Source organism: Octopus sinensis, linkage group LG15, assembly GCF_006345805.1.
Source record: "Octopus sinensis linkage group LG15, ASM634580v1, whole genome shotgun sequence".
Classification (NCBI taxonomy): Eukaryota; Metazoa; Mollusca; class Cephalopoda; order Octopoda; family Octopodidae; genus Octopus; species Octopus sinensis.
Genome location: NC_043011.1, coordinates 34,129,377 through 34,143,757, shown reverse-complemented (window position 1 = coordinate 34,143,757; position 14,381 = coordinate 34,129,377). Strand labels below are relative to the sequence as shown.

Genomic DNA, 14,381 nt, shown 5'->3' with positions numbered 1-14,381 from the left:
CTGGTGGCATGTAAAAGCACCCGCTACACTCTTGGGAGTGGTTGGCGTTAGGAAGGGCATCCAGCTGTAGAAACTCTGCCAGATCAGACTGGAGCCTGGTGCAGTCATCTGGTTCGCCACTCCTCAGTCAAATCATCCAAAGTGGATGTTAAACGATGACGATGTGTGTGTGTGTGTGTCTTTGTGTCTGTATTTTCCCCCCCATCATGACTCGACAACTAATGTTGGTGTGTTTGCATTCCTATAACTTAGTGGTTCAGCAAAATAAGTACTAAGCTTACAAGAAATAAGTCCTGGGGTTTGATTTTTTGACTAAAAACTCTTTAAGATATTGCTCCAACATGGTCACTGTCAAATGACTGAAACAAGTAAAAGAATAAAGTAATATACACGACAGGCTTCTTTCAGTTTCCATCTATCAAATCCACTCACAAGGCTTTGGTTGACCTGTGGATATAGTAGAAGACACTTGCCCAAGTTGCCATACAGTGGGATTGAACCTGGAACCATGTGGTCAGAAAGTAAACTTCTTGCCACACAGCCATGCCTGTGCCTATATATATTCTTTTATTCTTTTACTTGTTTCAGTCATTTGACTGCGGCAATGCTGGAGCACTGCCTTTAGTTGAACAAATCGACCCCAGGGCTTATTCTTTGTAAGTTTAGTACTTATTCTGTCGGTCTCTTTTTCTGAACTGCTAAGTCATGGGGATGTAACCACACCAACATCAGTTGTCAAGCAATGGGGTGGGGACAAACACAGACAGACAGACACACACAGAGACTCACACACTATCTTAAAAGTCGCTCAATAGGGCAGATTTTAAGCTAGCTCCTGTGGAGGGCTCTTCAATAAGCCTTGGGCCCAACAATGATACTTCATGCATTGACTGCATATTAAATTTTATTAAACTTGAACAATATTTTTCAAGCAATGGACAGTTTTCATCAAAACAATAATATAATTTATTGGCTTGGAACTTATTGCAAGGCTGCATGATAAACAACAGTACCACCACCATCGCCACCACCCCTGCCATACACACACCATTCAGACTTCTGACGTCACCACCATCAATACCTTTGACTTCGCTGCCAACATCACCACTGTTTTTCACATCGCTTACTCTCACCATCATCCCTGACTGCCTCAGCTACCACCACCATCATCATCACCACTGCCTCCACCTCTATCACAACTACTGCTCATACTATTACTATCATCCCATTACCATCAGTGTTCAGTATGTTGGTTCAGTGTTCAGTCCCTCTTTCTCTTACATATCCTCTCTTTCTCTCTCTCTTATTATTACTCCCACTGCCACCATCAACACTACTACTTTTAATAAAACATCATCAGCCCCTTAAATTTCTTTGCTTCTCTTTTCCTCTCTTTCTCTGTCTGTCTTCACCACCACCACCCTCACCATCTCTGTGCTTACTACTACTCTCAGCCCAGCATGAGCAATAATAGAAGTATCATTGAATTGTGAGAGATGGGGGTCAAAGTGTGACATATCGATACACAGAAATTAGTTTTCGCTTTTATTATATTAGATATATATGTACGATGGGCTTCTTTCAGTTTCCGTCTATCAAATCTACTTGCAAGGCTTTGTTCAGCCTGAGTCTGTAGTAGAAGACACTTACCCATGGTGCCACACAGTGGGACTGAACCTGGAACCCAAAACCATACAGTTGCAAAGCTAGATTGTTAACCACACGACCATGCGTGCACTTACATCAAGAGGAAAGAAATACAAAAAAAAAAAATAATAAATAAAATAAATAAATAGTTGCTCTTGAAATATTAAGTAGTTATGGTGTTAGTTGTCAAGACAATGAGACAACTTAAATTGCTGCTGAAGTGGTGCTGACTATTCTAACAACCCTCTTCCTTTTTACTTTCTCCCCACTTAATCCCATCTCTGCTAATACTGAACATATAGTGACTAAATTTGACATATTCTACAGATTTTGTTAATTCTATGCATGGAAACGAACATCTCTTTCTAACTCTTTCAGCTTATTTCTCCGTAATAATGTTGCTAAGAAAATTTTGTTGTGAAGTTGTTAACTCGTCCCTTGATTCATCAAAGAAATTAATAGTGGTATGGAAAGGTAAATGCTATGGCATAGGTAGTTGTATTTGTTTAGCCCCAGGTTGACCCTGTACAAGCAGACATATGATCAAAAGTATTCCAGCCATGACATCCTGTCTTATTTTTGATATGCAAAGAAACAAGGATTGCATTATCCTTTAAAAGAGTAATATGTAATTTGAGGGTAATTTGTTTGTATTTCTGGATATTAAAACAAGGTTAATGATAATATATATATATATTATGTTATATTATATTATATATTATATATATCATCATCATCGTTTAATGTCTGCTTTCCATGCTAGCATGGGTTGGGTGCAGACATAGCTGTGTGGTAAGAAGCTTGCTTTCCAACCACATGCTTTTGGGTTCAGTCTCACTGTGTGGCGCCTTGGGCAAATGCCTTTTACTATAGTCTCAGGCCAACCAAAGCCTTGTTAGTGGATCTGGTAGATGGAAACTGAAAGAAACACTTCATGTACATGTATAATATATATATAATGGTTTCTACAGCTGGATACCCTTCCTTCCTAATACCAACCACTTTATAGAGTGTACCGAATGCTTTTTAAGTGGCACCATTACCAGTGATGTTTATGTGGCACTAGTGCCAGTGCTTTTTACATGGCACCTTGGTTTTAGGATATTAATTCTGTTATGGTGGCCAGGTTTTCTTGAGTATAACAATGCACCACATATCTTGGTCCTCCACATATCTCCTTAATCAAAACTTTTTCATGGGCTCTTAATATACTGCGATGGTTTCCCAATTTACTATTTTGCTTGTGTGGATCCCAAAATCCTTATATGGGATCATATGGATCTTGGTTGAGAACCACTGGTCTACATTAAACTTCCCAGTTTAGGAGTGTGACCTACAAAGGTAGTGCGCATTGACCCGTTCCCATGACTAATTTATTAGAAATACACCATGCCTCCCAAACCCAAGTTCATATCTTTCCTGTATATATTAGAAAATATGAGGGAGGTTAATTAGTAGAATTTTTAAAGCATCACTCAAAATGCCTTGCGGTATGCAGTTATAACACTTTATGTTTTGTGTTCATATTGAGAACTCAAGTTGCTGACAGAATAAAGTACCACTCAAATGCTTGGGCCAGTTTAATTGATCAGCACCTCTCTCCAAATCTGTGGTCTTGTGCCAATCTTAGAAATCAGTGTTTTTGAGGAAATGTCTACAATATTTATATTTTTAATGTTGCTACTATCTGCCAGTGAAATTTGCCCTGTATAGGTTGAAGGTTGAAGCTGCAATCTCATAATTGGACTACAATCTCATAGATTGTGAGTTCAAATGTGCTGTAGGAATTTTGTATTTCTAGGCAAATTATTGTCTTAATTCTACATTGCATCAATCTGCTTTTGTGATAAGGATGCACACCAGATTACTTTGCTAAATTACATGTAATGATAGACCAACCCTGTGTGCCATTTATCTATTATGTCATGAAACCTATAGCTAAATATTGGCCCTTAAAAATTCTCTTGCACTCAAACGGTTTTTATAAATTTGTTTTATTCACTGGATATGAATTTCTGGCTTTGAAATTGTTAAAGTATTTGGTATCTCGTCTATGTCCCTATTAACTCCACAAATTGCAGCTCTTATTATGGATCCTGACATAAAAACAGACAAATTCTTCAGTGGATATTGACCCCCTATCCCTATAGATTGCGAAATTTTGATTGTTTTGTTCTTTGTACTGTAAGATTCCAGTGTCCCCATTCACAGTCATCTTCAATTGTGAATAATCTTCAGACAGATTTGTGTAATGACCCTTTGTTACCTTAAACAGCTAAGAGAACAATATTGTTGGTATTTTTTTTTACTTGACATTTGGGAGGGCATCCAGCTGTAGAGACTGTCAAAGAAGACAGCAGAGTTTGGTGCAGTCTTCTGACTTACCAGTTCCTGTTTAACCATCCTACTCATGCTAGTGTGGAAAATGGACATTAAACGATAATGATGGTGACATCCTACTGTTGCTTATTCTGATATAAGCTATACTTTATGATCAAATGTTTGTTAGATTTACACTTTTACTTGTTTCAGTCATTTGACTGTGGCCATGCTGGAGCACCGCCTTTAGTTGAGCACATCGACCCCAGGACTTTGTAAGCCTGGTACTTTTTCTATTGGTTTCTTTTGCTGAACCGCTAAGTTACGGGGATTTAAACACACGAGCATCAGTTGTCAAACGATGCTGTGTGTGTGTGTGTGGGGGGGCATAGACACAAATACACACACATATATATATATATACATACGACGGGCTTCTTTCAGTTTACGTCTACCAAATCCACTCTCAAAGCTTTGGTTGGCCCAAGGCTATAGTAGAAGACACTTGCCCAAGGTGCCACGCAGTGGGACTGAACCCAGAACCATGTAGTTAGTAAGCAAGCTACTTACCACACAGTCACTCCTACGCCTATGGACACATTATTTAACCATTTTGATACCACCCTGCCTGAGATCATCCTTGGTTCTAGGGTACAAACTTCCTGTTTTAAATTGATCTAAACGAAAACCTTACAATAAAATGTCATGTTAATTTATGTCCCAAACATAAGCTTAATCATTTTGGTACCAACCTGTTCAAACCACCACTGATTCTCTGTGACAGATTCTCCTACTTTAGAGTGATCTGAGTTAAAATTTTCTATTAAAATTTCATGGTAATTGATGTTCTAAACATCTGTTTAATAATGATAGCATTATTTTACCAAAGTCTTCATTTTTTCAAATCAATTTAAACAAAGAGGTGTATTCCAAGAAAAATGTGGTTAACAAAAGAATTAAAAATTACAGTTATTTCACTAAAATCTTCATTTCCAAACTTACTTTAAACAAAAGCAGTATATTTCAATAAAAATATGGTAATGAATGGGTTAATGTGACTATTATAAACACTCATCTGTAGATAGATGTAGGTGCATGGCTCAGTGGTTAGAGTGTTGAGCTCACAATCATGAGGTAGTGAGTTCAATTCCTGGGCTGGGCTGTGTGTTGTGTTCTTGAGCAAGACACTTTATTTCATGTTGCTCCAGCTCACTCAGATGTAGAAATGAATTGCAACATCACTGGTGCCAAGCTGTATCAACCTTTACCTTTCCCTTGGATTACAATGGAGAGAGGAGGCTGGTATGCATGGCCGACTGCTGTTCTTCCATGAATAACCTTGCCCGGACTTGTGCCTTGCAGGGGAACTTCCTAGGTGTGATCCCATGATTATTCATGACTGAAGGGATCCTTACTTTATAGTGTTAAAATATGGAATCTGCTTATACCACAATTGGTTCATAGGGGACTAGATGTATTGCAAGTATTCAGGTCAGCCTCCAGTCTTAAAATAACTCCCTTCATTCATCCTATCTGTGAAAGAACTCTTGAAATGGGTCATAAGCACTGCCTTTTTGCTTCTAACTATGGCATTGTTAAAAATAGAGGGCTTTAACTTTTGGTTTCTGTAATTTTGTCCAAATGTTCTCTGGTTATAATGTTATTCTGTCATAACTTTCTCAGAGGAATTATTGCTTATTACCCCCTGGTAATTAAAGTAAAATGCAGTATCCAGAATTCACAGCTCACTTGCTGAATATGATGCTTCAAATAGGAAACACATTGCTTAAGGTCACAATGTCTCATCTTGTGGAGGAATTGAAATCATAACGTTACGATTATGAGCCTGGCACTCTAAATACTTGGTTGCGTACCTACTCTCTCTCTCACACACACACACAAGCGTGTGTGTGTGTGCGTGTGTATATATATATATATATATATATATATATATAATATATATATATATATATATATATACTGGGTGTACCAGCAAAATTGTTATGCTCACAAATTCTTAAAACCATTAGACTAATTGATTTGCAATTATACATACACACATGCACACGCACTCCTTTCATTACCCCTTGGCTCCATGTGACCACTCCTACCTTCTTTTGTAAAATGTGAGTATTTGTATAGCTCCTCTACAGCAGGAAACCTGTTCAGCTCTCTCCCCTTCTCTCATACTTTTACCCATCTTTTGCCCCCTCCCCCCATCTCCTAGCATAAAGCTGCTCCGTTTGGCTTAGTAGTCTTACAAGCTGCATGACAACTTCACTAGTGCTGGTGGCACGAAAAATGCACCCATTCACTATTTAGCCCAATAACAATGTATTAACCAAAGTGCCCAGTTCCTCTGAGGGTGTTTCTATACCAACTAGCCCATTGCTGACTATACATATTATATTGAAAATTAATTGGCCACTTATGGGCTTCTAATAATTTTCTATATCAAATCAAGATCTTGACAGGATTCTGTAAATCTGCAATTTAACAAACTGGTGGGGTTGACCAATTAAAATTTCAGGTAATGAGAGTTTGATGGAGATTTTAATTTAAATCCATGAGCACTTTACTACTGGCAGTTTCAGGTTGGTTGGTAATAACTAATAAAATCTGTAGGGTTCAGTTTATTAGTTTGATTCTGCTCCCCTTAAATTCTGGATTTACTTGTATTGGTCAATCAAGCCCTTGCTGTCTACTTTCTAAATGTAGATATTTTAGATATATTCAAGAATATTGGCTATAAAGAAAAAACAAAAAAAAAAGAATCAGCTCATTTATAATTGATGATCAAACAATTTTTTGCTGCTGGAGGCCATACTAACTTATATGAATTTAACATCTTGGCTAATCATTAAATGAACAAATATAGCACAGTGGCCAGGTACAATGGATCAATAGCAAGACATCAAAATACTAAATAATGAATCAACCAATAAAAAACGTACAGAACACAGCTGCTGAAGGTAACTGGTTGCTATGGATGGAATGGAAAGTAACAATAGTTACAGAGACTCCCTTTTTGTATTTTGGTCTGTGGCTGGCAGTGGCGTATATAACTTGGGGTAAAAGACATTTCCATTGTTGGACATCATTGAAGATTGTTTAATGAACAAAGAGGTTTTCTATGAATGTTGCTCAATTTGTTGAAATGAGTCTCTTATAAGATTGCCAAGCAAACAAGAGCAAGAATATTTTTGCAAGGTTTCCTGCTGGAAGACTGAATTTAATTGTTCAGAACTTTTGGAATTAGCGAAAAAAAAAAAAACCCATAAGTTCTGATTTGAGAGGGGTTTAAACTGCTTTTTCTAATAGTTTGAGTGACAATATCGTTGTTTTTAGATAGAGGAAGTTGTTTTAATGTTACAGAAACATGAGTTAAGCACTACAGATGTGGTCTTTGCTTTTAATCCTTCTGAGATTGATGAAATAAAGTACCAGTCAAATGCTAGGGTTGATTTACGATTACTTAAAGTATCATACATTGTGATTGAAATTATAATAGAAGGTTGTGACTGAGAGTCACTTTGTAAAACATTATTTTTTTAAATCAGTGTAAGTTAGTCAAAGGAGGTTGGAGAAGTGCTCAAGACCTTCAGAACTTCTCCAAGACTGGTGGAGTTGATATTTAGTTTCCATTTCTGTAGATTGACATCTGCAGGAAAAAATGTCTGGAGAGAAGTGAGATGTAGTTTTGGGAAGGAGCTACTGGTAAAAGTGCTAGAAGCAGGAGCTAAGATGTTAGACATTGCAAAAATGACAAGAGGAGGATAGAGATAATGTATTTGTTGGATGGAGAGGGTTTTCAGCTTTGTAGTTCAGTGGAGCAGAGGCCATTGTAGAAGAAACTGTGTATGTCTGAGCTAGTTATGAGTTAGTCTTTGCTAACCACCGAAATGATTATGTTTTGGTTGTGGTCTATGAGAATTCTTTTAGTAGCATCACCCTCCAGATTATGTAAGTGTTACTTGTGCTTTGTTAGGGATCAGAGACCGATCCTGCTGAATTAATGTTTGGACCTTTATATGAAGCCTAATCTCAGGAGAGGTCATTTGCAATTGTGGGGTCCAGCTTTTCTAATAACTTTGAAGTCTTTCAATTGTGAGTTGTTCTGTTCAGATATAGGTGAGGTGAAGATCAAGACACTTTGATACGTGGAACGATTTGGTCTTTGTTCTGGCTCAAGGTGTCTGTCTAGGTTGTGTATAGATGATGACTGTGTGCTGAAGGTTATGCTGTGTGCATGTGTGGTTAATAGTCACAGCAAGCTGATGAGATGATAAAATGTAAGTTGGTGAGAGCTCTCTCAGTACCTACTGCAATTGAACAGTCTGATGAGAAACTCCCAATCCAAGAGAGGAGTCAGATGCAGGGAAACCTGAACTTTTCAGTTTAGTTTGGGAGGTTTTATGACAAATATGGACAAAGGCTTGTTAATGAAGTTGAGGGCGAGATATTACTGGTGCATGATGTAGGGGAGCCAAATAAGTTTCCTGTAGACCTAAGAGTGCTACTTTAGCATGTGGCCAATCATGGTGTCCATAGTTTACACTGTGAAATGACCTGTTTGGGTCAAGATTAGAGTTGGGGGTTAGGTTAGGGTTGAAGTTAGGGTTCAACTGTATGCTAAAGTGTAATGCTCAGGTAGACTACATGCTAAAGTGTAAATGGCCAGGCAGGTTATATGCTAAAGTGGCACTGATCTGGCTCTAGACAAAACTGTAGTTGTCGTGGTCATTGAGGAGATATAAAGAGAGAGACTGAAGGTGATGAATGAGGTATCGTTTACGACTGTCTGTATAACCTTAGTGGTTTGTAAATGAGTTAATTATAACTAATGTAACACTGTAATTGATTACTGCTCTCATTCTGCCTAAAAGATGACTTGTAGGCACTCTAAGGAATTAGTTGCCAAGCTTGCCCAGCAACGGAAAGTAGAATGAGAATGAATGACAGAAATTAGGTCAGTAAGCCTTTAATTGATGTCAGTAGCAAAATATGGACTGAGACTGAACGATGTTGATGAGATAAGGTGATTAAGCATATAGCTCAGGGTGCAGAATTGTTAACGAAGGACAAGATTAACGGAGAAAAGACAGTAAAGTCGATCCATTTAACTAATGTTTAGCCTGGAAAATTACAACTCAAAATTCATTAATGGTGTGCCGACTGATTCTCATAAATGAATATTTATTTATTAGGACAGAGAACTTTCTCATGATTAATGAATAATTAGTTTTTGTAATTAGGTTTTTCAGTCAAAGAAAGGTTATTGTATTTTATCAGCATAGCTTAAAAAAAATAATAAAAGAAAAGAGAAAACACCCACACACGAAAAGAAAAACATACAAAAAGAAACAGGAAACCTCAGAACGTTTTGTTTACTTTATATTTTGAGTGATTATGTATGTATATCAGTAAATAATACTTTAGTTATTACAATCATTAAGCATTTCTGTGTCCCTGAAGATGTCTTTTAATTACAATTGTTACAACTTCTAAATAATTTTTCCTGTAGCTGTTGACTCAGTGATGTTCAAATATGTATGTCAGCCATATCTGTTTCACTAGACTTGGTGGTTCTGTGATGGTTGTGGGCATCGTTCCTTCTAATAATGCCATTGAAAAGAAAAAAAAGCACCCCTCCCCCCATAGATTGCTGAGTTTAGTTATTGTCAAGCTCTTTTCACACTCTTGTGAACTTAACTACTCACCTACCCTTTCTGATCCTCTATCCCCATTCTCTTGCCCTTATACCCTGAGGGTACATCCTTACTGTTTCTTCTCTTTTTCCAGCAGAGAAAGATAAGTATAACCTCTTCAGCAAGACATCTGTTCTTGTCCTTTCTATCATACTTTAACTTCTCATTACCTGGCATTAACTTCTCATTAACTGCCCTGAATACTATATCCCCACTTCAGTCAAGGGTTCTCACCCTATAAGTTACTTAGTGATCTCACTTGTGTCAGTGCCCTGGAAACAAAAAAAAGCACTCAGTACCCTCTGTAAAATGGTTGACATTAAGAAGGGCATCCACCCATAGAAACCATGTTAAAACGGGACATTGGAGTTCAGTGTAATCTTCTGGTTTGTCGGTTCTTGTCAAACTGTCCACTCTTCACAAGCATGGAAAACAGACGTTTTCTATGCTTGTGTAGTTTCTTGCTACTACTTGTTTTTGCCTGTGGGTATATGCCTGTTGACCCTGCATACCCAAAGGCAAGAAACTGACTTGACCAAACTAAAAATATTATGAATCTCTACTATGGTATTGAGTACTCTTTTTTTCTGACAGTTATCACTAAGCAGGTATATATATATATATATATATATATATATATATATATATATATATATATATAGGTGTATGTGCATTATGTTTGTATATGTGTATTTATGAGAGAGAGTGTGTGTATACAACATACACACACATATACATAAAAGATATAATTTTTGTTGTTAATTAATGCTTTGATTTAATTCTTATCTAACATGCTGTATACTTGTCTGTTAGTCATATGTAGGTCAGACAACACGATGTACAAAAACCAATAGTCTCAAAGTGTGTTTAGAGGTCTGACCATACATCGATGGATTAAGCTACTTACAACACAGCTAGTTTTCACAGCTATTGTGAACAACTACTAAACAAGACTTACTTGTATAACACTGTTTTCTTCTTTCATTTAGCATCATTTCTTTTCATTAAACTGTTTTGCATAAAGTAGATGTGTTGGTACTGTTATTAGAGTACTAACAAAATACTTTGTTTTTTTCTTTTGTGTGTGTTTGTGTGCATAGAAAAATAATTTACTTTAACCCTTTAAGAGTAAGAATGGAATGGGGAGGTGTTCTTTGAGCTTTTATTTCTGTTAGTGACAACAACAAAGGTGTTATATCTCCCTGTGAAATGCAAAGTTTAGGATACATGTTGAATGATGTATGATATCACATGGCAGCCTTCTATGAAGGTGTTTGGTTCAGTGGTTAGGGTATTCAGCTCATGGGGTTTTATGGTTGTGAGTTTGATTCCAGGCAGTGTGATGAGACCTCAATCAAGACACTTTACTCTATGTTGCGCCAGTCCACTCAGCTGGCAAAAATGAGCTGTACCTGTAACTCAAAAGGCCAGCCATCTCAAATTCTGTGTCATGCTGAATCCCCCTTGAACTATGTTAAAGGTAAGTATGCTTGGAGTGCTCAGCCACTAGCACGTTGATTTCACAAGCAGGCTGTTCCATTGATTAGATCAATTGAAACCCTCATTGTCATAACTGATGGAGTGCCAGTCCATATGGCAGCGAAATATGGGAATGAGTATTGGTCAGGATATTTCACTCATAGTCATAAGTTTCTGTTTCAGTTCTGGGACCAGGCAGTGTATTAGGTTCTTGAGCAAAACACTTCATGTTGTTTCTGTTTATTTAGGCGCAGGAATGGCTGTGTGGTAAGTAGCTTGCTAACCAACCACATGGTTCCGGGTTCAGTCCCACTGCGTGGCATCTTGGGCAAGTGTCTTCTGCTATAGCCTCGGGCCGACCAAAGCCTTGTGAGTGGATTTGGTAGACGGAAACTGAAAGAAGCCTGTCGTATATATGTATATATATATATATATATATATATATATATATATGTATGTATGTATGTATGTGTATATGTTTGTCCCTCTAGCATTGCTTTACAACTGATGCTGGTGTGTTTACGTCCCCGTCACTTAGCAGTTCGGCAAAAGAGACCGATAGAATAAGTACTGGGCTTACAAAGAATAAGGCCCAGGGTCGATTTGCTCGACTAAAGGCAGTGCTCCAGCATGGCCGCAGTCAAATGACTGAAACAAGTAAAAGAGTATGAGTTTTCCAGTAGTAGCTGAGAAGTTAATCCTGTGATGGACTGACATCCTGTTCAGTGGTAAGTGTTATAATCTCAGTCACTTATAAACCATGAAAACCAGGTTACACTCCGGCCTTGTAGGTCTTAAGACTCGTGAAAAATCTAACATTGAGAATGTTTTAAAATTGGAGAGAAATGGAGTGAGCATATCACATTCTATATATAAAGCTAGTGTGTATGAACAATGGAATGCAGATGGATTGAGAGAAAGAGTGGGTATAGGAGGAATTAGATGTAGTGTGCAAGAGGGAAGACTGTTAATACAGAGATGTCATTCATAGGAAAGATGATGGTGAGGTAAAGAAGTGCCACAGAATCCAAATGAAATGGATTTGTAGAAGAGCAAGACTAAGGAAGACATGGTAGAAGTAGAAGGCTAATTTCAAGAGACTGAGCCTCATGGAGTGGATGGTAACAGATCATGACAAGGTGCAAGGCTCTGTGTTAAAGGTAACCTGTCTGAGCCATGCAAGCATGGAGAAATGAGCACAAAATTATATCTCCTACGTTCTGTTCAATTTCCAACCCATGCAAGCATAGAAAAGTGGATATTGAAATTATGTTGATACTGTCTGTAATTCCATCTGTTCTTTGTATGTCTAGAACCAATTCCATGACATCATCTTACCTCTTACTTCCTATCTGTGTCTCTTTTATGTATGGCTCTCCTTTTCCTCTGGAGCCATTATAGTTTTCCTAACATAATTCTCCATTCCCATGCCATCCACTCTCATAACATTACCAATAAATTTTTATCTTTCTTTATCAATCAATACTTTTCAAAGTACTGACATGTTTCACTTGCTGCAGTATTGATCTGATTGTTGTTCTTTCTGTCACTGATGTCCTCAATATTCTTTAGCATCATATTTCAAATTTATCAATGTTCTTACTTCCTTTGTTTTATGTCCAAACTTCTTGCATCTGTAATATCTACTAGACATACCAGGAATTTTAATAATCTTTCCTTTGTTCTTTGTAACATTCCTTTATCTTTCATAATTTTCTGAAGTTCACCCTTTTTGAGATGTATTCTTCTTTTAATTTCTTTGAGACCCTCCTGGTTTTGCTTAAACATTTGATCCTATAGAAGTAAACTCCTCCTCCACTTCCAATCTTAAATTCCCTTAAATTTGATATTTTTTTACATAGGCATAGGAGTGGCTGTGTGGTAAGTAGCTTGCTTACCAACCACATAGTTCCGGGTTCATTCCCACTGCATGGCACCTTGGGCAAGTGTCTTCTACTATAGCCTCGAACCGACCAAAACCTTGTGACTGGATTTGGTAGACGGAAACTGAAAGAAACCTGTCATATATATATATATGTATGTATGTGTATATGTTTGTGTGTCTGTGTTTGTCCCCCCAACATCGCTTGACAACTCATGGTGGTGTTTTTGCGTCCCCGTAACTTAGGGGTTCACCAAAAGAGACTGATAGAATAAATACTAGACTTACAAAGAATAAGTCCTGGGGTCGGTTTGCTCGACTAAAGGTAGTACTCTAGCATGGCCACAGTCAAATGACTGAAACATGTAAAAGAGTATGTCTATTTTCAGTCCAACCTTTGCCTTTTTGTTCTCCAATTCCCTGGCATTCTACAAAGAAAGAAATTAAGTGGTGTCATCTGTGACATCTTGGATTGTTTATTCATCTGTGTCCCTACTTTAACTCTTTCCATTTCACATAATCCTACTTTCCTCTCGATATTTTTATCATACATATTAGAGAATATAGGGGAAAATATGCAACCTTATGTAACCCCTTACTTTACTATAAACCACTCAGTGTCTCAAAGTTCTGCCGTTACTGTAGCCACATGTTCTAAAGTAAGGTTTCAAATCAGTCTGGTCCACTCATGTTTTTTAGTCACACACCTACAAGTTCTAACATTAAAAAGCTTTACTGTAATCGACAAAGCACATGCAAACCTCTTTGCAATACTTGAGATGTTTCCATAATCTCTTTTAGATTTGCAGTTTATTACATGTGCACATACATGCATAATGGTTGCATGCATACTTCCAGACCACATGGTTGGGAAGAAAACTTCACACCCATACACTCATTCTTGCATCATTATTGTTGCTTATATTAAGGAGGCGAGCTGGCAGAAATGTTAGCATGCTGGGCGAAATGCTTAGTGATATTTCGTCTGTCTTTACGTTTGGAGTTCAAATTCTGCTGAGGTCGACTTTGCCTTTCGTCTTTTTGGGGTTGATAAATTAAGTACCAGTTGCGTACTGGGGTTGATCTAATCGACTGCCCCCCCTCCCATTTTAGGCCTTGTGCCTAAATTAGAAAAGATTATTGTTGCCTATATTATTAGGCAAGTGTCTTCTAAATATTGGCATGGGCTGACCAAGGCCTTGTAAATGATATTTGATTGGTGGAAATTGCGAGTGTATATGGTGCTGATAAGTTACTGGCTTTGGATTAAAGAAAATACAGGAGAATCAGTTAATCATATTTTTATGCAACATATTACCCTCTCAGTGGTCCTTCAGTTTTTCTAA

General features: G+C 37.5%; 1 protein-coding gene across 13 annotated transcripts in view; it reads left to right on the top strand.

Moving 5' to 3' along the window:
- LOC115219624 (intersectin-1) overlaps nucleotides 1-14,381 on the top strand; it is a 424,167-nt gene that overhangs the window by 17,020 nt on the left and 392,766 nt on the right. The gene's annotated exons all lie outside the window — the stretch shown is intronic.